We start from the raw sequence: 26,823 nt of genomic DNA on the forward strand, positions 1-26,823 counted from the left end.
TACTTCTGATTTACAATGGGTTCTGCTTAGATAGCAGTTTAATGGGAACATTTTAAAAAATAAATCATTATGAATGTAATTAAAATTGCACTTTATTCAATTTTTTAATGCTTTCTCAAGGAAGTTGTGAATTCTGTGCTTTGTAAAGAGGCAGTGTTGGAAAGTTGCCCGTGGTTGTTTGGTCAGGGTAATTGTGTCTCTGCTGTAGGTGAAGCTTAGGGAGAAGTTGCAGCCTGGCTCCATGTACTGAAAAAGGAGGTTTGCATACTTTGGTGTGGACAGCCTTTCTTTCTCTCTGCTGACATCATGCTGTACTCATGGGGCTGTTTGTTGGCTGTTTGGCTCTCTTGTTGATTAGTAAACACACAGAGTGGCAGGGGGTTGCTGATCTGCAAGTGTTGTACCACAGAATGCTGATTGCAGGTCAGTGGTGCCATTTAAACTGGATGCAGAACTGCAGATTAGCCTGATGTTATCTATGCACTGGAACAAAGTAGATAGAAGAGGAAAAACTCATAGCAGTCTTGACCATAATATTTACTGTTAATGAAGGATCAAGGAAAGTTCAGCAACTGTGTAATTTTCTGCAGAAGATGGTGTAGAACTTTACCAGGCTTCATTCAGAGAAGAAAAACAGTCAAGTAAGTTCAGTAGGTGGTGGTGATAAATCTGTCTAAATATAAATTACTGTCAGGGAAAATAGAGTGATAAGCATGGCCAGCTTTTTTGTTGTTGTTGTTTTTGGGGTTTTTTTGACAACTGAGTTACCAGCTCTGCCTTAAGAAGCAGAAATAGAAATTGCTGAGCTAGATTTTCTGAAACACAAGTTTACCCTGGTCATCTGTGGATTGAAATAGTGCCTTCAAACTCAGACAGCCCTTTTGCTTGGATGATGCTCCTTGAGCAGCGTGTCCAGGGAGCTTTGCCTGCTCATAGGGAGAAGCTGTCTCAGAAGCCTCCCTGGGTCAATCCAGCTCTTCTCTCTCTGCTTGTGTCTCTGTGAGCTGCTGGAGCCTCGAGAAAATCAGTTTTGCCCCTGAGTCTTTGTCTTCTTTACTTAAGACTGGTTGATGCTCAACACTGGAGCATTGTCACGAATCCATTGTGAGATCAGATGGAGAGGGTGTCATTACTCTCTGACACGTGGAATTTATCCAGTGCAAGAATCTATGGATATGGGGAATTTAAGACATGGTTTTGTGCTTGCCTCCCTCAGACCTATGACTCCAGCACTCATGAGCTGAATTGCGTTTCTGAAAAGGACAGGCTCACTTAAGGAAGCATCTTCTTTCAGTAAGATCTTGCTTTTTTCCCAAGGGCCTCTTCAACTATTACAAAAGCCTTTTCTTGCTAGACAGAAGGACCATCTCCTACTTTTCAAAGGAAAAACCCCAAATAACAGTGTGATAGAGCCTGGCAATCAGGAAAATGAGCAGAGAGGAAGTGTGGTTTGAATTGGTCCTCCTATCACAGAGGATAGTCACTTGTTCCTCATTTGTGTGAAAGAATATAAGTGCAAACATAGAAGATCATGCACTTTAAACTGCCTGGGCCAGGACTGTGATGGAAGAGGTCACACACGTGGGTTTGGTGACTGGATTTATCTTCCCTATTCTCTGTCATCACAGCCAAGAAAGAAACATCAACAATAATGGTGTTTTCCATATTGAAACACAGAGGAAATATCACCCAGTTTCTTTCTTCAGATATGGGAGAGAAAGTGTAACTTACATTTCCTTTCCAATCTGCTCCTGGGGAATTCTCTGCATATAACTTGGATATGATTATGGATATGCACCAGTGAAGAAGATTCAGGAAATTTTGGTTATTTTCTTGAGAGGCTTTTTAATTGAAATTCTGTAGGGTATAAATAACCACTGTGATTTTGATCTCCCAGGTCTGATGGAAATGAATTCTTAGGCTTCCAATCTCCCAAACCTCTTTATGAAGGCTGAGCCCTTCATACTGTCAGTCTAAACATGAACAGTAGAGAGAGATTCCTCAGGAGAGCAGCTTAAAGAAGAAGTCCCTACACTGTTTCTATGCATTTATTTAATAAAATATAGCCATTATCTTTTCAAGATAATTTGTTCAGCCATTACTATGGTTATGAGCTCAGTTATTTTGCATCTGAAGCTTTAGGGTTTGAGAATAGAAAATAAGAAACTTATTTACTTGGATGTGTCTGACTATAGTGTTTGGAATTCACTTTTCACTGCCTGCCTTAAATAGTGAAAATGTTAAAATGCAGAATTTTAGGATGAGATTGTCCCATACTTGCTTCTTGTTTGGAAGACAATTAATGAAGAGTGGAAAGATGGGTGAAAAGAGAACTTTGACTCCATTCAAAGTTCTTCAGCTTTTTTGAAGTATCCTCCTCAGGTTTTCTGCATTTGGTGCTCTAGAGAGTGAGAGAGAAACTCTGAGGTACTTTAAACCTACTGCTGTTCTGGAGCTCAGCAGATGTTCTTTGTGGTAATGGCTATTGCCCACCAAGCCTTATAAAACTGGAAAAGGAAGGGTTCACTCTGATAAGTCCATGTGCTGCCAGAGAGCCAGATGCTATGTGCACTGGAGTCTAAGCTTGTCAGCTACTAATTTTAGAAGAAATAGTGTAGCCTTATTCTTCACTGTATAAAAAACAGATTACCTCCTCTTTTCAGAACAGGTAATTCGCTTTATTTCAGAGGAATAATGACATGTCATTTCCCCCACCAACTCTATTATTTAGGGAGATGTGTATATGCATCATTCAATCCTTTGATCACAAGTACCTAATTCTTTTGCTTTATTTAGGTCACAGTCAGCTTCAGCCTTTTCTTCCTTGCAGGATGACTTCAAAAACACACAGATCTTGGCTCTGGAGCCTGAGAAAAAAAAATCATGCTCTTTACTTTCCCCCTCCTTCTGCTATAATTGAACTTGAATTCAGATATTTGTAGGGATTGAGAGAAATTTCACTTGGGCTGTTTTTTCCGTTCTGGAGTTGATTATGACCTAGACCATGCCAAATATATTTTGAGAGGTCTCTGGGACCTCATTGTGCAGAGGATCTAACATCCCCTCAGGCATGGCAGCCCCATGCAGCCTTCAATGGTTGGACCCCCCAAAGCACTGCAGACCTGTTGTTTGCTAAAGGTGCACCTAGGAGGAAACAGAAATGCCATGGCCTGGCCTCTGCCCAGGGTCCCTGCCTGCTGCACAGCAGGGGACTGAGCTCAGGATGACTGCCTGCAGTCCACCTTTTCAAACAGGAAAACACTCTGCTCATCCAGGCTCTGCTAGGGGCCTGCCTCATCTCCAGTTTAATGTTCTGCTCCTTAATGGGCCAGGAGGTAAAATCTCAGAGAAGGGAGATATCCTCTGACCTGGATCCCTCAGAAACTGAGGGCTACAAGAAGAAGAAATTCTGTGAGTTTTCTGGCTTTGCTGTCCAGTGTCAGGAGTGTTGTTATTTCTATTTTGTGGAGTAGAAACTACTTCATCAATAAAATGAGATGTTCTCACATTCTGGCTTGACAGTCTGTCACTGCAAATAGGTTAGTCAGAAATGCATTCCTGAAAGAGTAGGTCCTGTGTCCAAGAGAAGATCTGACTTTGTAAAACAAGTCATGTGCACGTCATCAGTTTATCATCTTCAACAGATGTTTTTTGTGGGGGGAAAACAAATGATCTGCCATACTCACCTCCTGAGCAGGGTAACCTCATCCTACATCACAAATGTAGCCCAGTTCTGGCAAAGAACACAACTGAGACCTGTGATCCATCTGTTTATCTGACATTTTCAAACACTAAGGGCATTTTGACTATTAGAGAAAAAAGAAAAATAAGCTCTCTACTCCATCTGGAAGTAGGCTGGAATGAAGTGGCAAAATGGAGCTGGAGCTCCAGAGTTCTGTGTGTGTCTGACAGTGTAATTCTCTGAACTAAGGTTCCTTTTTAAGGTTTCCTTAAAAATTTACCCCTTTTTTAAGCAGTAAGGGAAGAGAAGGGAATTTTGCTCACAGTCAGGCTCATGAGACACCTGAGTTCAGGTATCTGTGTGTGGTACCAAATGCTGAGTGCCTGCTGCAGGCAGTACTGAACTAAAATTCTCTGGGTGCCACTGATAGCATTGGCTAGTTCTTCACTGACAAACTTGATAAGAGAGCACTTTATATAGCCATATTGATTTAGGTTTGTCATTATTGAGTAAAATGCGTATGCCTAAGATACATTGGCATCAGGTGAGGCCTGAGGCCTACTTTGAGTTTTGGTGATTGAATGGGAAATTATCTGTGACTAGGACTGACAAGCTACAGTGCTGTTAAAGCAAGTCAGGCCTCTGGAATTTTATAATTTCCATGATATAATCCATGGAAAAACCTATTTATATTTTGCTTGTCAAGGTCTGAGATTTCCAGGTTTAATCAGTGAGGAGATCTTTGTCTGTACATGCTTTAGGACACTGTGCAGCAGACCTATAACCCTCTAACCCAGCAAACTCTGCCCCAGCCCTGCTGTGCCTTGCTGTGCCTGACTAACTCAGCTTTAGCTTTGCACATTGTACTTTGGAAAAGCCAGTCCCAGAACTAAGTGAGATCATACTTGAACTTTCCCATGGCCAATCTGGCTAGAGCTCATGGATCAGAAGATGGGGTTTAAGTTAAAGAGCTTACTTTGGCTTTTCCCTTCCAGAAAATTGTAAGCTCAGCTTCAGTCTGAAAAGGACAAGTCTGGAACCAAGGATAGATTTGAGTGCCTCATTTAATGGGAAATGCAGATGCACATTTGTGCATTACCATGCATGCAACTTATGTGTCAGGATACATGATAATGTGTGATGGAAAGTGGACATAACTAGGGGGAAAACAAAGACCTTCTGTTGTAAAACAAAAGGAGGTGCTGGAAAGCAAAACTAGGGTAGAAATCACTACCAAAAAGAGAAGATAAAGTAAAGATGAACCAGTAGTAAAGCAGAGAGACTTTTTAAAGAGACAGAGCCTTAGGATTTGTACTAATGGACACTTATTTTGTAAAAATGTTTTGTAATTTTGTAAAATACTATGCTCCATCCTAAGTGGTACCATGTATCACTAGGTGTTGTTAGTAAGCTATAAAAATCCATTTTGCCTTTTCTTCTCAGACTGCAGTCCAGCAGGGTTGTACCATGGATCTCAATAGCTGCCATAAGCACTCTGATTCAACATGGCTTTGTTTGATTAAAACAACAAAGCTTAATTTGTACTGTTGTACCAGACTGTTCAAGATGGGATGAGATAGAATGAAGCAGTGCAAAGATTTGAGGCATTGTATTGTATAGCAATCTTTCAATAATTCCTGTTTCTTCCTGCTACAACATCATCACTTTTTCTAAATAACAAGGTTTTCAAAGTGGATTTTAATTTTTTAAAAAAACTTAAATTTGACATAAAAATCTTTGAAAGGCATTCAGGCATCGCCCTCTGGTGGTGCAGCCGTGAAGCGCCGCGCCTGCGGAACGCGGGCAGGGAGGATGCAGGGATGGGGTGACCCCAGGAAAAACATTCCTTTTGTCCGAGGCAAGAACTATGCACAACAGAAGGTGTTTGATGTGTATGAATGAGATGTATGAATGCAAGAGCTGATGAAAAAAGTGTGAGAAGAGACCAAGGCATTACACAGAAATTGGGGTGGGGTGAGGGGGGGGATGGAGGGGGGGAGGAATTACATTATTTAGAAATAAACTACATTATTTAGAAAAATAAATTACATTATTTAGAAAAAAAAAAAAAACAGTCACAGGTATTCAGGGCAATAATGCACTAGTGCAAACCATTGTTATTGCTAATCCCTTTTTGAATTACAAATAGTAAACCACCATTTGTTAAGATATATATATTCCAGAACAGCCATAACAGGCAGCTACCAGGTGTGGTAGCTCTCTATTCCACTCCTAGCAAGCTACAGACACTGTATCTATGAAGCCTCTGAAGGCTTTCTTGACCATCTGGCTCATGATAACTTTATGTGTTACAGAATTAGAATATAGACTTGGCTTTAGAAATGTGTTTCTCAAATATATTTGACACTTTTAAGGATTTCTTCTTGGAGGAAGAATGAAGAGGCCACAGTCTGGTCATGGATATTTTGGTGTTTGAGTGCAGAAAGAGACAGTCTGTCAAATGTCTGTTCTCCTAAAATATGTAACAGGCTTGGGCTCAAACAGGATTTCTGCAAGACTGTCCCAGTCAATTTCTAAAAGGTGGCCTAACAGTATATTAATCAGCAGTCATTATTTCAGTATTAGCTCCCATTCCCTGTTTCTCTTTCCAAGTTTTCTCTAAAGAGTTCTGGAAAAGTGCTTTTCTCAAGATGGTTCTCAGATAGTCTTATGCAGAGAGCCCTTTTAATGCTAAACTGTTTTGAGCAAGCAGATCTGACAATTTATTAAGCATCAGTAATTCTCAGGGAATTATCTACTAAGAACTGGTTTAACAGACAGAAGATTGCCTCTGGTCACGCACAGTTGGAGGTCTGAATAAAGAAAACTCTTTAGAGATCTTAGACTTCTTCTTGATCATTTCATTACACAGGGATCAAGTAACTTGACTCTTTGCAGCTCCTCCACAACCTTAAAAAAATTTTGGGGAGGTCTCCTGAAAACCAGGCACATACATGTAGGAGTTTCTTGCTCCAAAGTGTCCCTGACTTTCTGCAGACTCTGGTTTCTTTTGCACAAGGTAACTCTGCATTAAATGCAAGCCAAGAAAGTATATCTGGTAATTCTTTATGAGGGTGGGGAGAGAACAGCAGACTTGTCACTGCTGAACTGTGCCTTCTCTAAACCATTCAGGCAACAAAAGATGAGGAACAAACCCAAGTTTAACTGCCTTCTTGATGAAACAAGGAGCCAGTTTTTGGCCTGTGCAGCCTTGGAGGGGGCTGTTGTGCAATTTTGTTCTGTGCATGGAAACAATACTGCCTCAGAGCTTTTGCAGCCTTCATGGAGAGGGACTATGCTATACCACCCCTCCTTGTGCCTTCTCCATCCTAATGGGTGATCCTTGCTCTCTGCTTTTAAGCAAGTGGATCCCATCCTCCACCCAAGAGAGGGGAAGCCATTCTCCCTTAGAATAATCCAAAAAACACTGTAGTCAGTCTCCTTATGGGGAAACCAACTTGCTCCTTTAGTTGCAGTAGGAAATAATGTAATTGAATGAAATCCTGATACATCTGGTGTTGCTTGATGGAAAACAAGAGAGCTGATGTTGAGAGCCCTGACCCCAGACTCCTTTAACTAGCTGCAAGTCATCTCACAGTGCCTTTGACCCATCTCTGTGTCCTGACATCTGAAACTAGCAGTGATCCATGAATTCAGAGAGAAGCCCTGTAACACCTGTATGCAAATTGAATTCTTTGTTGTCTGGAAATGAAAACCTTCCTCTGAGTCTTTCTTCTCTGGAAAATATCCTGGCCATGTTTTACACATGAACAACTGCTGTATTGAGCTGATTTGTTAAATGTTCCCCTCAAACAACGAAATATTTCTAAACTTATTTGAAAATATATGACTATTAGAATGTTGCAACTTAGCTTTAACACAAGAACAAGGAAATTGTCCCACTAATGAACAGCACCATGATTTCCCCAGTCAACAATCAGTGGAATGACAGTGGCCAATTTTTCTCTGTTTGCTGTTTTCACATGTTCCTAGTTATCACTTTATGTATAATTTCAGCAGTGTTTGAATATGCTTTAAATTAGCAATGTGTATACATATTACAATGCTCAAATGAGAAGGCTCAGACCTGAAAATGTAAAAAGGGTGAAATTTGGGTTAACAGTGCTTCCAACAGAACAAGGAAGACATGCCTTTTTGTTTTTTCAGAAACAAAGCATGCTTTTTCCTGCCATTCCTGTAATTCCTTCTTTAGACTAATGGGTGATGCCTATTCAGTATATAGAGGAAAACTAATACCCAGCACCTTCTATTATGTGTTTAGTAACCTTTGGCAAATTCTGGCTTTGTAACATGGACCAATCTCCACTAGAATTTAAGACAAGATTAAGAAAAATGTGCATTGCAGAAGTAGCAGTTATTAATCCTCAGTGCTCTAATTAGCACTTAATCTTTCTAATCCTGTAAGTAGATACAAAATCAGGGCTGACATAGACACAAGCCATAATGTGGAAAGGCTTTCATTAGTGGTGCTAAAAAGATGTACAGAAAACTGCTTGGTTACTGCACACTTCTCAATTTGATCCTTGGCACTTGCACTCTAAGAGATGAAAAAGATTCACGTGCCAAAATCCCCTCCTCTGTTTTAACCCACAGTACTAATGTACTGGGACAAAAATTATGCAGCTGAAAATGCTCCTGTTCAGCACCTCTCTATCTTCAATTCTATAGCTGAGCCTCAGCCTAAGAAGCTGGCTAATTGTGCCCCCTCTAGTCCCCTTTAATTGGCTCATTTCCATAGGAGAGGCCACCTGCCTTGGATAGAGCAGTGTCAGCTGCCTGCCCTCAGACTAACTGGAGAGGGAGCCAAGTGCCTGGGCTGGGTGCAGTGGAGAATTTGGCACACCCCACAGGACTGCCTGCCTTGAAGATGAATGGGGATGCACCTCAAGCTGGGTCTTTGTTCACCAGGTGTGTCCTCACATTCTGACCTGAGCACCTGGGCAGAGACCTGGTGGCACCCCAGGGCCCCCTTCTCCCTCCCAAGAGCTGCTCCAAGGTCATGTAAAGCCATGCTCTATTTAGTATAATGACAAACTGTAGATCTCATCTGTATTTAATACTGGAGAATCCCTGCTCAAAATCAGTAGTAGCTGGATCCTTTCCAGAGAATCTTTTTGCTTGCTCACACACAAGAGTTACTCTGAAAACTGAAGAAAGGTTCTGGATGAAGAAACACTTAATGAAATGGATATGTCAGTAAAGTAAAAGTCTCAGCATGAATTCCCACTGGCCACTATTAATAGAAGATGGAATTCTCTTTTGCTGCAATACAATAGACTGTCTCCACAAATAATGTCACTTTTCAACCAGTCCCTGGCTGTCACTTGCCCATCTATCTTATTTAAAATAAACTTAGCATGTATTTGCTCTGAGCCACAATTACTTCAGATGTATGTCCTAGCCATAAACCTCCAAACCAGCACTCTCTCTTTCTGCAGGCTAATACCCTACTTAAAGCACACAGGAAGTGAAAACATAATCATTATTTTTCTGAAATATGTTGAGCTTGAGCCATGAAGCTTCACACTTATTTTAAGTCTATAATTGCATGTTGTTGCTGTGGATACTCCTTTCTTTTCCTCACCCCAATTGTGTTGTGAAGTTTGCCACGTCCAAGCTCAGTATGGGTTGAGCTCCCCTGTGATTGGCACAAGCAAATCTCTGCACTTATGAATAGACTCACTGATCTCAGCAGCAGCTGCTGGGTTTTGAGGACTCTCTCAGAATTAATTTCTTGGTTTGGAGCTGAACTTCTTTGAAGGTTTTGCCCTAGCTGCACAACCAGAAAATTTTTGAAATTTTAACCCTTAATCGTCATTGTTTCATATTTTCTTTCTTGTCATCTCCACTCAGATGTTCATTCTTCCTCTCCTAGGCACCAATTACTCAACAACAGCATGCTGGAAACAGCCACTCATCTGCTATCAAACACAGAAGGCACTAAGGATCTCAGCTGTGATTAGCTGAAGAATTCTTTGTGTGCTGGTATTGCATCACTGATAATGTGCAGGTTGAAAACACAGCACAATCTTACACAGTGAAATCTTACACAAGGAGACAGCACAAACTTCTCCTGCATGTTTCACAGACTTCTTACCTGTGACATGAGACTTGCTGGGATTCACATGGGGGGACAATTGAGGCCAAAAGAGACAAACCCAACACAGTCTTGTGAGGGACCCTAGCCCAGACTGTCCTTCAGTCTGTGCCCAAGTTTCCAGACCAGTGGAACCTAGTTAATTTGGTCCAGATGTGAACTGGGTATGTTGTAACATGCTCACAGTTTGTACTGATTAGGAATAAGCATCTCTTATAATCTGCCTTTTCCTCTTTGCTAGATTGGGTATTGCAGAAAGCTTGGATTCAGGATTTCCAAGTAGGCAGGGTTCCTAAAAGGTAGGCATTTTTACATACATTTTAGGGATTGCTGTTTAAGCAAAGATATAACAAATTTACATCTGCTTCTCATTCGTGCAGTCATGAAAAGGTGTCTAGTGAACAGTGAGCTTCCATTTTCAAGAATGCCTTGGACAGAGTTAGGGTGGAGTGTGCAGGCACAAGTGCACCATGACACTGTGCTTGGTAAAAATCTGTTCTGCCATTCCTGGGTTGTAACAGGATGGAGGCAGAGAGTGAACAGATGAATCTGATCTCTCTTTTCTCTTACTGTATCTCTAGTCTATGGACAGAACTGTATTTAATAGTTGCAGATGCATTTATATGGTTATTTAAGTATACAGCTATAGATGCAATGTTTACATAATGTATTACCTATCTGTAGGATATCTGTAGATGTACAGATATTTGTAGATACACACACAAAGCTGACCTCTACAAGATCTCACTGTCTGACACCCTTGGGCTCAGAGCAATGGTGTGAATCAATGCAAAGACATAGTCCCACCTCTTCATTTCCCTGCAGCAGAGACCTCTAAAAACTTAAACACAAACTAAGTGACCTCACAACAGCCTGATTTACTAGGATTTTTAGCTGTCACAGAGCTGTCTGACCTGGCAGCATGACTAGTGCTGGTACCCAAGCTAACTAGCTGCATCCTTGTTGGGATACTTCAGTAGCTCAGTGTAATCACATGCAATAGCTCTACCTTGAGCAGCCTGGCCTGTTTGTGTAAACTTTCCATGCTCAAAGAGTGAGGAAGAACTGCCCAGAAGGCAATTTACCCTATCTACTGTATTTATCATAACACTGGAAAAATCCTCTTCTATTTCTGCCTTTCTCCATGGCTTGCAGGTCTTAGCCACTACATTGAAAGTATAACCTTCATTTTTAGATGGTTGAGTTTAGATGTTTCCCACTATTTTTTGATGGGAATATGGGCATATGCATTATGAAGTATTTTACTGTCATCCCCTGAACCAGTTTTAGAACTACTGTTATTGCTATTTCTTTTCTTGAGCTCCTTCATCTCTTAGATATTCCCCTTTGAAGTTGCTTCTGTGAAAGGGAAAAATCAGGCAACTTATTTTCCTCTGAAACCTATGTAATTGAGGACAGCACTTTCCCAGCTGATAAAGGCAATAGGATAGAGAAAAAATAGAAAAAATAGTTTGCTCTTTTATATCTTCAATTAAGTAGTGTTTTTATACTATTCAGAGGACTTTATTGTGTGAACTCAATACTACACTTTATGTGCTAACATTTATTTTGATACATCAGTTTAGTTTGCATACTGTGTAGCTCCCCAAACGTGTGTTTCTGTCGTGTTTTGCTCAAGGGTTTTGCTGTACAGTAAAGCCCATGAATTTCCTTCTCCCAAAGAGTGCTGAGCATCAGGTGGATACATATCTAGATCTAGAAATTGTAATACCATGACTGTGAAATGGGCAAAACCACTACTTTGTTTACTGAGGTGTAGCATGGGGAATATCTGCTTTCCTCTCTTCTTTCATCACTTTCAATCATATCACATGGGTTGTTGGACTGTTCATTTGACCTGCAGTATTTTTTGTATTAGAGTGTCTTGATGAAGTATGAAAAATAATACCCAACCCTTAGGTATTAGCTATGCAACAAGGATGTTTTCAGCTCTAAATACTGAATTAGTACTGGTGATTATCCTTAATGAATCTAGATTAGAAAAGGTTAGTAAAAGTACCTTTTCTGTTTCATGGTTCATCAGCTTGAGATAATTTAGTAACAAAGGCTCATGTTGCAATCAGGGAAAAGACTCCCACTGACTAAAATGGGGCCTGGACTGGGACCAAATGAAGTGCTTGCCATGAGTCTAAATAGCTGACATTGTCAGTGACTCATCATGTGAAGCCCTTCAGTACATTGTAGAATCATTTTATCTGTATTTGATTAAATACGAAAGTATTTTGCTGGGCTTTCCAGCTTTGAAAAACAAAGTCATTTACATAAGAGCCAGGCAACCAAATAGCTATCCTCTTTTACCCTGGTTAGCAGGCTTAATCCTGCAAATATTTCTGCATGTTCTGTGCTCATAATTAGTCCTCTGACATATTTGACTGTCTGATATCAGGCATGTATGTGTTTGCAGGAGGGGATCTGGTGCTGCAACATTCATTTGTTGTATTCTGTTTTGATGATGGACTGCACAGGCTTGGAAGGGCAGGAAATGTGTTTTTCATATTTATTAGTACAGAATATAGAAAAAGTGCTGTAAAGAAATACTGATCATGAAAAACGTGTTGATGTATCATAGAATATTTTAGGTTGGCTTTAAATGTCATTTAATCCAACCACTCTTCAATGGGGTATCTTCAGTTAGATCATCCTGTGCAACTTGACCTTGAATGGTTCCAGGGATGGGGCATCTGCCACCTCTCTGGGCAACCTGTGTTTTACCACTCTCCTTGTGAAAAAAACTTTTCCTTATGTCTTTTATTTTAAAATTAATTCCCCTTGTTTTGTTGCAACAGACCCTACTAAATGTATGTATTATATACATATATATGTGCATTTTAAGGGGAAAATATGCTTCTTTACTGTATTCCAGGTTGATTCACTTTGGCAATGTTAAAAATGTGCATTTTATTATTAACACCTTTTATCAATCCAATGAACAATAGAAGGAGCAGCTCTGCTTCAATACTGGCCACATCTTGCAATAATTTATAAATGTCCCATATTAAAAATAATACAGTTACTCAAACTTTTTCAAAATGTCCCAGGGTAAGCAAATGCTTTTGTATTATTATTAGTTTTGACAAACCTGATTGTGTGCTGGCCATTGTTAAAGGGTTCTATCTGCCTCCAAACACAGTGAGAGACAAAGAATTTTTAATGAATTTAATTAAAACTTTATGTGGTTTATGGTGTTCACCTCCAGCTGGTGTGCCATTCTTCTCTGTTGAATGAAGTTTCCTCTAATGCATAATGATGTGTTTTATAAGAGGGATGTTTGAACCCCCTTCCTAGTAGCCCTGAGGTAGTTTCCATGCTATGACACAGTGGTGAAGTTTTTAAAAGCAGGTCTCTTACACTTAAGTGAATTATTTATGTGGTTAAATGCACAGGCGTGGATGCATAGATATGAATCTTAAAATAAATTTAATTTTTTTTTTCCCCTTGAAACAGTCCTTGTGGGCTAGCTTTTATGACCTGTTCTGCTGAGTATTTGTCTGTACAAATGGCACACTGACATGAAAGGCTCTTGTTATTTGTCTGCTTCTGTTGGGGGTAGAAAGTTGAATGATGTGTTCTCCTTTGGTTAACACACTGACATCTGTACCAGGCACAAGGTCCTGATATTGATGGGCACTCCTAGTGCTGCTGTAATAAAAATGAACAACAACATGCAGATAGCCTCGTTAGCAAATATTTCAGTGCATTTTATGAGACATGCTGAGACACTGCAACAAGCTGGGTCATTCCCATGGCTGGTTAGAGTTAGTGGAATTTTAGTCTTCTGAATCTCTTGTGTGTTAGACTTGTACTCAAGGTCTCCAAAAAGGACAGTGACTTGTGTCCTTTTCCTGTAAGCTGCATTCCTTCTGTTGTGAAGTAAGCTCTTGCCAAAAGAGGTAGGCTCTTCATTTGTTTTAAGCATTTTCTTTTCAAAATCTTGAGACTGGGTGTGGCCAGGCTGAAACACAGAGCTGTATTTTTGTGGTTCTTTGGATGGTGAGATCTCAGTTGTGCAAGAATCTTGAACAAGTTCCTCAGGGAAGGAAGGAATGAAACAAGATGTCTTGGACCAGAGGAAGAGGACTTAGGAACAACTCACATCTCTACAGGGAGTAGATCCCTGGAGAAGTGTTTGCAATGAAGGCTACAAACTTCCAGTGGTTTTGCAGAGACTGGGAAACTGAGAGGAATGTTGAAAGGCATCTTCATAAATAATGTGTGTTGTTATATTAGTTGTGAGCAATTGGATAGGAAACTGGTTACAAAATCACCCTGTGCCAGCATCACCCTTTTATATCATTGATCAACTCACAGAGGTCGGGAGAGCCCTTTGTACTCTCTCATTGGAAGGTGACTAAAAGAAGAGGATTTCCAGGAGTATCAGCTGGAAAGCAGTCAGTGGTTACCTGGAGATGAGACTGTTCTCTTGGGAGGGGGATTTCAGTATTGAATCCACCTGTGATCTTTTACAGAGTTTTCTAAGGTTTTGGCAATAGTAATAACAACAGTAATTCACCATATCTGTTTTCCCCCATCTGACGAAGAAACAGAATGATACTGGAGAGAACCAGTTACAAGCTAAATCAGAAAAAGTCTTTGGAGAAAATGCTGAAAATTGTGGCATTTGGCACTTGGTGGAATGAAAAAGAGCTGAAGAGCTGAAGAATAAATAAAAAAAAAAAGCTGAAGAATGCTTCACCTTCCTGGTGAATACTTTAACCTTCCTGGTGATAGGTATGAAATATAAAGCATGATGAACAGAAAAAGAAGGTGGATAAATTGTAGATAGATAGATTGTAAAGAATGAAGAAATGAAAAGGAATTAAATGAAGAAATAATTTGAAGAAGGTGGAAGAAGTCCTGAAAACCATAAAGACATGTTGGTATTTTCCTAAGAAATTAACAGGATGCTCCTGAAGGTAACAGAAGGAAAGGATATGAGGAGCTGACTGTCCTACATGGGAAAAAATCTGACCACAGACTAATGAGGCATCTTGTTGCATTGCTCCTGATTCCAGATGCTCTGACTGCAGTGTCCAGTGAACTTTGCTCATTAGAGCAAATCAAATAAACTTGTTCTGATAAGCTGCAATATACCCTTCAGGGAAGGTAGAGCTCCTGTCACTTAACACAGGGACCTCTTGGACTAAATGTACCAGCAGCTGAGTGTCATGTTCTGTCCCTGGGGGTCTGTTGTCAGCAGGTGGACTAGATTCTGTGCAGGGTAAACCAGAACAACTTACACTGAGTGTGAGCATGAATGTGGCAGTCTCAGAACTGCCACCCTGTGCATTGTGGTGTGGAAGTGTCTCTGGACATAGGCAGAGCCACATGAAGGGATCACACAGCTCTAACAATGAGTAATTTCATCATACATCATGGGGGCATTGTTCTATATTCCTGTGGTCATCAGCTCTAAAACAATATTGTGTATAACTAGTACACTTTGTTCCTGGAGGTACTTTTGATAAGCAGTTTTGGGAACAAAGTAAAAGAAACCTGAGAAGGACTAAAGTTTGGGACTACAAGGGCTGAGTTGTGTACACCCATGGCACACTGTTAGTCATTCATTAGCCTGTGAACACTGACAGTGAACCAGTGGACCTTTGAAGCAGAAAGGCAGGGCCCTAAGGAAGTGTAGCAGTCCAGGTGCTGGTTGTATTCATACTGTTAAAAAACAGAGAAGAAATCAAGCTGGAAATAAGTCAATGACTGAAACCAAAGATTTTTTTTTCCCCATGCTTGCCCATGCTTCACTATGTTGAACATAGTGGCTAATTGCCAAAGAAAGAAGATGCATGAGAATCTGATTTGTAGAAGGTTTTATTGGCATGTGAAACTGCCACAGAAGAGGCTTCTCAGAGTAAAAAAGGAGACTTTTCTCAGCTTAGTTGAAGTGCAGCACTGCCTGCCCCAGCCCTTATGCAGAACAAGAGTGAAAATGCAGAAAATTCAGAAAATAGTGCTACTGTGAACATTTTGATAGGAAGTTGGGGTAGCCAAGCACACATCCAAGAGTGTGCCATAGGACACTTGTCCTTCAAGGTATACTTCTAGGTGATCTAAGAGGGAAACTTCAGGGTGATTAAGGCCATTGCTGGATTTTGGAAGCAGGTCTGTACACAGACATTCATAAGTGTTGGCAGGACTGTGCCACTTACTCTCTTGCCTGTTTAAGTTAGATATTGAAGCACAAAGGGATTTTGAGCCAGAGTTGTCATTTACAGGTATTGTACATACCTGTCTGTATATATAAATCATAGAATCATGGAATTGTTAAGGTTGGAAAAAATCTCTAGGATCATCAAGTCAAACCATCAACCCTGTAGCACCACTGTGTTCATCATTAATCTGTGTCTTTTTAGAGTGAAATAGGTTGGTTTTGATTAAAAATATGGACAATTAGTAAGATACACTATGGATATCCTTAAGTGCTCTTTGGATTGGAAACGCTGATTCTGTCCGAATATAATCTTTACAAAGATAAAAAGATATGAGATTTAAAAAAGATAAAAAATTTAAAATATTTTTTAAAAAGATAAAAAATAATAGAAACAGACATACAAAAATAATGGACATTTAATAAGTCTGCCTGTATTTTTCCTTGTCCCTGGCTTCAGTCCAGATTGTCCATGCATGGAACATCCTAAAATCATAAGCAAATTATACCATATTTTCTTCAGAAGAAATACCAGATTTGGCTCCTCTATCTCCCTTAAATGCTTCAAAATCCCTGGATCAAAGCCCACAGAATCTCTCCTGAGGAGATATCTGAATCTGGATAATTATGCAGGAAGCTATGAGCACTTTCATGTTTTAGCTTCTTTTGCTATTTAAGTAGAAGTTAAAATGAAATAAAAAGATATATCATGTCTTATCTTGACAGGTTTTTTTTCTTTGTTTTGGAATCCGATATTCACACTATTTCCAAAGGCATAATGAAAAATTTTATGTAGAGCTAAAGTCTTTCCTCCAGTAGTCTTTATACTGAAAAGTATTCTCTTTGAAAAGCAAAACTTTATACAAAGATTGCCAGTATTGTCAAAATGACACACTTTTTGGTGACCTTTGCTAAATCTGTATAAATATTTCTGTCACTTTTGATTATTTCTTTCTGCATTTTAGAAAGTGCTCTAGAAAGTACTATGCTGTGTCCATGTGAATAGCAAAACTCATGAACATTTCTTTTTCTGAGGCAAACTTTGCTTCAAACAGCTTTAGTGTACCTGATAGTGAGGCCAGAACTATTTGCACCCATTTGAATGACTTTCCCTGAAGTGATAGCCATTTGAAGCATGATCCCCTAGAGGTAAATTAGCAATGTAGCCTGAGATTTTTTGCTATCCACTCAAGTCCCACCATCCCATTCTCAGGCCAGCTCAGTTAGGTTCTGCCTGGCTGCATTCCTGAGTAACCTGCTTTAGGTGTCCCGGCCTTGACAGGGGAGTTGGGCTGATCTCCAGAGGTCCCTTCCAACCCTCAGTGTTCTGTGACTGTGATTCTGGATGAAAAATCTAGCCTAGAATTCATTTGTTTTTACTGCACAGGGAACATGGAAAAGCACCCATCTAACTGAAGGAAGCTGTTTGCAGACTGAGCCTGTAACATACAGTAAGAACATCAACAAATGTCAGGCTTGGTAGCAAACTTCAGTCCTGCTCTCAGTGCACCACTGATTCATTGCAGTGGTCACTGTTTACTACATGGATTAATGGAAAAGGCAGTGCAATGTAGAATGATTAAAGTGCTGATTGTTCTGCAGCCTGAGGCTGACTCAGGAAAGGATGGTTTCTTTGCCTTGCTGCTGGGATTGCCTGCTTTGCTGAGGTAGATGTGCATGTACTCCATATCATTACTGGTGGTGTGTTCTGGAGTTGTTATAAATATGCTCAGTTTGGGTCAGTATTTTAGACAAAAAAAAAAAAAAAAAAAAAAAAAAAGTGGTCTCTCTGATTTGTTGAAATCATGGTGTGCTGTCTGCACTGTGTCATTTTCCTTACCCTTGCAGTGGGATAACATGCAATTAGAGACTGATGTCAGCCTGTAAAACTTTGGTGTAAAATTTTGGTTGCACCAAAATACCATACTTCTTAACAAAGCTGGCAGACATGTCCTTTGGCAGCAGCTGCTTGCCATGTGATTTAAAACTTCCTGTCACTATAATTGATGTGTTTTTATTCTTTCCACTTCCTGAAGCCTGATCAGAATTAAAATTGCTGTTGGAATTTCCTGTCAAAGCAACTCATTTATTCGCCGAGCGCTGCACTGACAGTACTTTGATTGGACATTGCCTTCAGCTATTCTCAGGCAGAGAGATTGCTGTGAATTATGCTCCTTGCCCAGGTTTGACTTCGCTGCATGCCACATCTGCAAATATATACAGATTGTCCATCATGTGGTAACCTTGTCCTAATGAAAACTCCACATGTAAAATGTTAGATTTGAATATCAAACTTGGCCACCTGCTGGGGCCCTGGCTTTTGTGTTTATTTAGGAAACTCCTGAATACTTCAACTGATTGGCTCACTGCAGCTTTCATGTTACCTACCAAAAAGATCTCTGCTATATTTCTACACTGAGAATTTATGCTACTTTTCATATTTCTTTTAGAAAAAGCTATTGTTTGTGTGAGTTTTTTCTTTAATTTTCTGCCTCAGTATTCTGCCTGCATTCCTTCCCAGAGGTGGCTGTGTTGTGCTGCCATGTGGCAGTTTTTTGATGTTACTGCAGTTTGTGCAGGGCTTTGGGAACATCCAGGGTGAAAGATTCTGTGTAGATACAAGTTGTCATTATTTGCAGTGTAAGTGCAGTGAGGTGGTAGCTCTGTCCATTAGGAGAATAAACTGTTAAATTTACTGTTGGATGAATCATTCAGTTGCCCCATTTGTAACTTCGTTTTGCTGTTAGAGCTGCTTAGAGAATTGCAGGTTATTTTGGGAAGCTGGATAATGGGTAAGTATTGGATTGTTCTTCAGTTATAGCTGACACAAAGTCATTGTCACATCAGAGTAGAATAGATATAATGGTACTTACTTAACTGCCTTTGTAAAGTGTTTTGATAACCTAGGCTGAAAGGTGCTTGCAATCCTGTGAACTCTTACCATTATTATTATTAGAGGTCATATATTATTTTTAAAGTTCTAACCTACATTATTTTGAGGATATATAGTAGGCATCAAAATATTCATGTGCAGGCTCTTTCCTTTGACCAAACTGAGCCCCAAGTACTCTTCCAGGATTTTAAGGAAATGCCCATGACTGCTTTGGCTTCTAGTTGTGGTGTGAGGCCATAAGTTGTCTCTTTGATTCGCTCTCTACCTGCAGCTGGTGGAAGCAGCTCCCACCAGACCCTGGTTGTGGTGTAAGCTGCTGTTGCATATTTATTAAATCTACTGTTTCTCCTACATAAAAACAAATAAACAGCAACAACAAAGGAAAAACCCAGCAATGTTTTATTTTCCAAATAGTTGCCCTAAGAATATACTTGCCTTATATTCACCATGTTTTTTTGTGGTCAGGAGCTTGGACTTATTACTTAACAAACAGACAAGTAAACAGCATGCCTCCTGCAAGCCTCTGCAGTGCCTGTAGGAATAGAAGAGTGTCCCTGGGCTTTCCAGCTGAAGAAATGGGAATGCAGATGCAGGTGTTTCATGGTGATGGGAGAGGACAGAGGGAGGAGCTGTGAAAGAGAGTGGGGTACAGAGGAAGAGAGGTTCAAGGATGGATGATGGGAAAGCCAAGGAAGGGTCTTGCTTTAAAGATTGGTGCCTCTTTCCAGCTTACAGGCAAAACGTCAGGCCTCCTTTTTATTCAGGGTCACTCTTCATTTAGAAAAATATACTGTGTAGGACAAAATACTAAATAATGGTTTTGAAAGAAGATGAAAAGAAAAAAGAAGATAAAAAGTCTCTAAGAGAAATGTCCAGCTGTGATAGGCAGGTACATTGGCAGGACCGTGAAGTTTCACTGACCAAGTGATATAATCAGAAAACTGGAAAATGGTAATTTCGTGAAGGAAAGCAAAAGTGAAATCCTACTTGGAAAGTAAAATTGGCTCTTGCTCTGAAGGTCAGGAGAAGGGTATGACTGCTAATGACTCATTTTAGTGCAGAATTTAAGGAAGACTCGAGCTTTTCAAAGTTGGTCCTCTGGACAGGGCTGGCTGGATGGAACCTCTCAGTAAAGGGAGGATTACAGGGGTCTACATGGATCATGAGACATGGTAGCTGTAGCTCCAGTGGACAGTCCTTAAAAACAGAGGTAAAGCCAGGAGAACTGATCAAGACAGAGGGAAACATCACATTTAAAGTGTTTCCCCAGGTCACTTACCCTAAGTAGACACCAATTTCTCTTTGGGAAGCTACAGAGATGAGGCTGCTCTTTGCAACATTTCCAACAAAAGAGGCTCAAAGTGAATCCCTGACTCTGGGCTGGACTCCTGCCTGCAATGCATGGTGAGAGGGGAACATGGGCAGACTTCTTAAAAGGAAGGGAAAGTATAGTCAAAGTGAGTTCAGTTCTCCTGATGTGGGTTGTGTTTGTTGTTTTTTTTCAGGAGAGTGGCCAGGATAAAGAGAGAAGTATAATAAAAAACACAAACAAATACACTCAGTGTGCTGCTTCTTCAGCTGCCACGTCAGCCCAGCTGTAAATGCCCAGTGTAGGAAGAAGCCAAACCAACAGTGCTGAAGGCTCCAGGAAAGACATAATGCTGACACAACAGTATCTGAGTTCCCAACTGATTTCAATCACTAGATAAATATCAGTTTCAGCCCTAAATGATATTCTCAAGTAATTGTCCAATGCCCAGTTGGGCTGGATCAGTGTTCCTCTGGAACTAGTTCAGGCCAACTTTAACTGCTCGGGAGTGCGTGGCCAAGAGCAGACTTATGTGCTGGAGCCTGAAATGCCATTAAACAGGCTGTAGTCGAGAGGACAAAATGCCTCATGTGTTTAGTCTAATACACCATGGGACTTGTTTGCTACAGTTACAGTATTAAAGCTGTAATTACAGCCAGTGAACCGCAGATGTACCGTAGCCACAGGGTTTAAATGGGGTGTTACTGCAGTAGAAACCACCCCCAGTAGGTTGTAAGTTCAAAGGGTCACTTTCCCCTCTCTGTTTAATCAGATACTCAAGCTTACAGATTTAGCGATCATCATCAGGTATTGGACATCTCAACTTGTTTCATGTAGGTCCCTTTGGTTTATTTTTAGGGTTTTGTTTCTGTTTCAGAAAGAAGACGATCGCTTAATGCTTGCATGTGACCATGCAGCCAGTGTTTAGTGCATGGTGCAAACAGAATACCATTTTTATGATGTGCTGGTTAGATAGAACTATGCCACCCTGCAGCAACACTGGGCTGCAGTTCTCAGTAAATAATGATGTTGATGCTTTGTACTTTAGTCAAGACTGAAAATCACAACAGAAGATGTGGATTTTGGCACAGGAAAGAACAAAGAATAACCTCTTTGAGACAATGCAAATACAATACATTTGAAGATGGTATTAAAATATTCTCTGTTATTAATCATTAAAACACAGGTTAAGGGTTTCTGACCTTGTTAGCCATTGCAACCTGTCAGTCTTTATGACACTGGTCTGGACATGAGCAAATACACCTTTTACTAACACATATAGGTGTCAAGTCTCGATTTGGAGTGACTGAAGAAAAATGTCCAAAGTCATATACTTTTTCCTCTCTGTGTTTGACAGACAAAATTTCATATTGAATATAAAAGAGATGATAGCTGAATATTGACTTTCCATTTTAGCAGTGAGCATAACAATTTTTTTTCTGATTAAGCAAGACTGTAATGGTTACCATGTAGGAAAATATAGGTAATATTAAACTGAAATATGTCTGTCTAGGGATCCATTCATTTCCCCAAAATAGCTAGTTTCTATTTATATATGAATGTCTGTATGTTTATATATATTTAAATGCCCCATTTGCTACACTGGTTTTAGCTTCTTGTTAGCATCACTTCTTGTTAGCATGATGTTCTACAGCACAAGGCAGCTGGAAAAGTGAAACATGTGTTCAAGAATTTATGCAGTGTCTTTCTTTCATTAAGAGAACTAACAATTATAGGTGCATATTATAAGTTAGCAGTGCTAAGCAGTATGTTATAGCCATGTGTGACAGACATGTTGTTTACATTCATATTTTATATTGGTGAAACTGTAGCTTTTTTATCAACATGACGTTTTTCAAATGCAATATTTATACCTCTTCTTCCATACAGAGGAAATGTAGTCGTCGAAAAACACGATATGTTTTAAATCCACTTGTCTCCTTTTCATTTAGGAAATATTTCCAGTTATTTCCTCAGCAAAATATATAACTCAGCATATTCTGTATTCCAGGCCTTCGATTAATTGATGAGGGGAAAATTTCTCACCTCATACTTACGATTGCCCATCTTATTTTAATATGGCTGAAAGCTCTGTGGGTATGTGCAACCCTCCCTTGTTGCCCTCAGCATTTTCTTTGGGCTGCATGTACCATCATTTTACATGTACTGTCTCTGACAGTGTCAGTGGAAATTGTTCACACCCTACCACTTTTCCCAGAGCAATATCCTTGCCTAATCTGCTTGAACTGTGATCCCTGGGATCCTCAGAGACAGCTAAAAGTACAAAATCTTTTCTTACATACATATACCCCAGGGAGATGGTGTGATTACGAGCTCCACAGTCTAACTGCACTTCATGTGAAATAAATATATATGTGGCTTGAAAAGATATCTCTGACACTAAAGTAAACAAATAAACAAGTAGTTAGTTAATCCATCTGAGTATTCTGTCCTTAAGGAAAGCTGCCTTGCATACAATACATTCTATTGTGGTATACAATCAACTGTGCAATATACAGGAGATATTTGGTGACATAAATGCCAGCCTGGATCAAATCTGAGATCCATCCAATATAGTACTTTTATTTTCAACAACATCCAGAATGAGGTATTTCAGAGAAATGTTTCAGCAGCTCAGAGCAGGCAGAGGTGGATAATTCCTCCCTCTTTTCATCACACTCAGAAAAGATCTCTCTTAGTAAATTGAGATAGCTTTAAATCCTGAAGCATAAGATTTCATTTTTGTTCCCATACTCTTCCTTTAAGCATTAACTATTACAAGCCTGGATATTACTACTGTTTCAGTACATACCTCTGCTCTCATAAGACCCAGTAACATCCTGTCATAATGAGCTCCAAGGTCCAATTACACCTTGTTAGAAAAAAGGATTTCCTCCTTTCAAGTTTGAATTTGCTGCTGTTCAGTTGTACAGGCCATTCTCTTGTTCTTGTACAGTGCAATAGGAATTTCCAGCTTTGTGTTGTAAATACACTAGTACCTCAAATGTCCTTATCATAAGCTGGGTGTCCAAATACTACAAGGTTTTCTCTTATTTACCTGTGGATCAAATCCATGTAGATAAAAGCAGAAATAGACAAAACCCACCACTTGTAAGAACAGAGTAAGAATGCTAATGCCCAGCAGGGACTCTTCAGCAGCCCAGTGGTTATTTAGGGGGATTCTCCCAAAGTCCAGAAGCACCTAGCAAAGGCCTCAGTGGATGCTGTGTTTATTGCTGTCTGAGCCAGACCCTGCTAAGACCCCACCTGCAGCCTGATTCCTGAACAAGCATCTGTCTTACCCAGATGTTATGGAGTTCCTCATTTCTGTTGTTTGCTGGAGTAGTCTGTGTGGTCAGGAGCATCTCTAGAGAGCAGCAGCATAGGAATGTAGGGTGGATGAAATGCCTCTATCAAACAGCCTGTTGGCCACATGGAGAGCCCAGATAGCTTGCTTAGACTGGGCTGGGGTCAGGTAGGAGCAAACCCACCTGTGTCAGCTGGCAGCAGCTGTGGAGAACATCCCTTGGCCCACAAACACAGTCATGAATGTCACATTGTCTGACAGGCTCTGCAGTGGGCAAAGAGTTTGAAAGATGCTTTGGGAAAGAGAACATATCCATGCAGCTGGCTGTGTGCTTAGTAATCACTTCCCAGTGGTCAAAGTTGCCTTCCACATTTAGACAGTGCAGCTAAAACTAGTCAGACCCCTGATTACTTCCTATTTCATGCAATTGCAGTTTGTAGCAAATTTTCTCTTTTGCTGTGCTAATATTTTATCAAGCTTTCAAAAATACTAGGTCACAAGATAGAAATAACTCCACAGAGCTTAGATGCTTATTAATGTGTAATTCAGAGTCTGTTTTAGGATATGTGTCTGTTGATGATGAGCTGATGTGATCATTAGATTTCTTCTCTACATTGACATGCTTTTTAAAATCCTGAAGAGGAATTTTCTGACTGTGAGTATTCTGGAATTTATGTCAGGGATTACACAATTTTTTTTTTTTAACACATTTAGTTAAGAGATAGTAAAAAGTACAAACAGTACAGAGTGAACTTAGCTTGTCATTTTTGTAGAGTTTAGGCAATCCATTAATTCAAATGGAGAATGTATGAGCATGCAGACATGTTGGTAGACTGCCACATTATCTTAAAGGAGGTAAGTAAATAAAATGGACCCATTCAATATTATTTTTGCACTTAAAAGTAAGGTTGAAAATTAGACAGAGGAACCTGAAAAAAAAAAAAAAAAAAAAAAAGAAAAAAAGGCAATGGCTTTGGTGGTTTGTAGATTGTAGTTTTGTAGATTGAATTTTTGTGTAATACACTTTTGGTTTTTCTGTGGAGAGTGAGATATTTGTATATAATATTCTCTGCAGTAAAATCTGCACTTCAGCTGTCTGCACTTCTTATTTTATCAGAAAATTACAAACTTCTTCTGGATTTGAAAATTATATCATTTTATTAATGAAGTTAACTTTTTACCTAGATGTACAAACTGAGCACAATTGATCTATGTCCCATTATCCCAATCCTCAGTGAACTTTTTCCTCTATTTTATCCTGGTTTTGCTGTTGTTAGACTCATTCATAATTGCACTGACTGCATTTTTATGGAGTTCAGCAGTCAGCTCCTTTGTATTGCTCATTTAGACATATGGAGTGTACCTTAATTTCAGTAACAGTGAGATAAAATGGGATTTCATGAAATGCTTGTGTGGTCAAATGGCTTTGACACATGTACATGACAATGGGAGAGCTGGTTTTGGCAAGTGGCTCTGCCAACAATCCTTACCATCTGACCATTACTCTATGCCTGATAACAATGAAATATAATTCTCTCTGATGAGAATATGAAGGGAAAAAGGACCCACAAATGTCACTCACATTACTCAATGCTCTGCTGAATAATGCATGGCTGCCTAGAATACCATGGAGATGGAGATTACAGAGAGAAAAAAAGGCAGCACCTCTCCAAGAGGAGCCCAGGGTTCTGGATGCCATCCTGCTAGGACTCAGCCAGATTTAGAGACACTTAAAAAACATGTGATGGGCACTGTGAATGCTACCTTTATAAATTTAGCCCGATTGTAATGGCCATAGGAGAGTCCTTGTGCATCTGACCCTTACTATTATAAATGTCTGTTCTGTTAATTGGTGCTATTGGGATCTGGAGGGCCTTGAGCCATGCACTCCCCTGCAGTGAAGGGCTCCCAGAGCCCAGCTCTGAGTAGGTCCCCTTTGCTGGGAAGGAATGCAGGGCTGGGAGAAAGTTGTTTTCTGAGATGAATTGTAGTTGTTTCCAGCCAGAATCTGGCATTATTTTCTGCCATTAAAGTAAAAACAGCTGAATTAGTTTCTGGATATGAATTCTTTTGGCACACTAAAAATCTCAGCTGTCTCAAGCCAACCATTCTTCTGAGGCCATTATGGAGATACAGCAGAGGAGAAGGTACAATAGATTGGTGCTGTGTCCCTCCCAGTTAGTTCTTTGGGAGATAATACTAGCTAAAGTAATTTAGAGCAGGCTGCTCTAAGCCATGAAACATGCACACTGGTTCCAAGGCTTGGGAGGGTGTGAAGGCATAATGGTGAGTGAAAGGTACAGAAGCATGGCTTAGGACCTGAGCCAAAGTTACTGCAGTCAGGGAAAGTCTTTCTATTGACTTCAAAAGGTTTTGAATCAAGCCCTAAGGACGAAGGAATTGAAGTCTGACTGGTTGAATTATAATACCAGAAGGATTTAGCTTCTTTTACAGGGTTAAATTTCATCCCTCCTTAGCTGTGAGACAGAAAGAAGTGTGTGAAAAGTGCCAGTTGCCCCATTACTCTGAAAGAAAATTTCTCTGAAAACCATCATAGCTATTTTCCTGGGATACTGTTCATGATCATATATTCTTTTGTACACACTGAAGTAGTTTCATGAAACAAGCTCTTGTCCAGTTTTTTCAAATAAAAGGGATGGATACTCTGTTCATAAGTGTGATTGGTTGAATGTAATCTCTTTTAAACCTAGAAAAATAAACTTGAAATTTTGCTGAGAATTTGATAAAGGGGAGTTCAGCTTAGTGCTATTAGAAAGAGTCAGAGTTTTGTGGACATGATATTGATTTGTTTTCATATAAACTAAAAATTGCAGCTGCACATAAGAGCCAGTTTGACTTTCAGTGACCCTCAGGGAATTGTTTCTTTCAATATAGAATAAAAGGATGCAAGTCTCTTGCAATCATGTTGTATTTTTTTGTAGACTCTGTAAGAGTTTGGTTGTATTTCTTTATCTGCAATCAGAAAAAGGCAAAATCATTAAGTGAATTTGTAGAAAAGAAAGAGGCCATTAATAAAAAAATTTGCTATGTAAATGTTAACAGAATTGTTTGTAGGATCTGGGGTTTCTTTACTTTTTTTTTTCTTCTATTGTAATTCTGTATCTTCAGTTTAGAAATTTCTTTAAATAGTTTTCTAAGTAGTTTGTACATATGCAAAGGAGTAGTTAAGGAATGAAATATTATTTTGAGCTACAAAGAAGTTAATGCAATTAATGTAGTTAGTGTAATCTGTATAAGGAAGCAAAGGTATCAGTAGCAGTGATATTCTACAAATAGTTGCATACATTTGAAGTTAGGTATTTGTTTCAAACTTTTGCA

General features: G+C 39.7%; 2 protein-coding genes across 16 annotated transcripts in view; one reads left to right on the plus strand and one right to left on the minus strand.

Moving 5' to 3' along the window:
• Nucleotides 1–26,823, minus strand: part of SGCE (sarcoglycan epsilon) — a 452,776-nt gene that overhangs the window by 338,075 nt on the left and 87,878 nt on the right. The window lies entirely within an intron of this gene.
• The window catches only part of DYNC1I1 (dynein cytoplasmic 1 intermediate chain 1), a 182,582-nt gene that overhangs the window by 42,982 nt on the left and 112,777 nt on the right, over nt 1–26,823 (plus strand). The window lies entirely within an intron of this gene.

This window comes from Erithacus rubecula (genome assembly GCF_903797595.1).
Source record: "Erithacus rubecula genome assembly, chromosome: 3".
NCBI lineage: Eukaryota > Metazoa > Chordata > Aves > Passeriformes > Muscicapidae > Erithacus > Erithacus rubecula.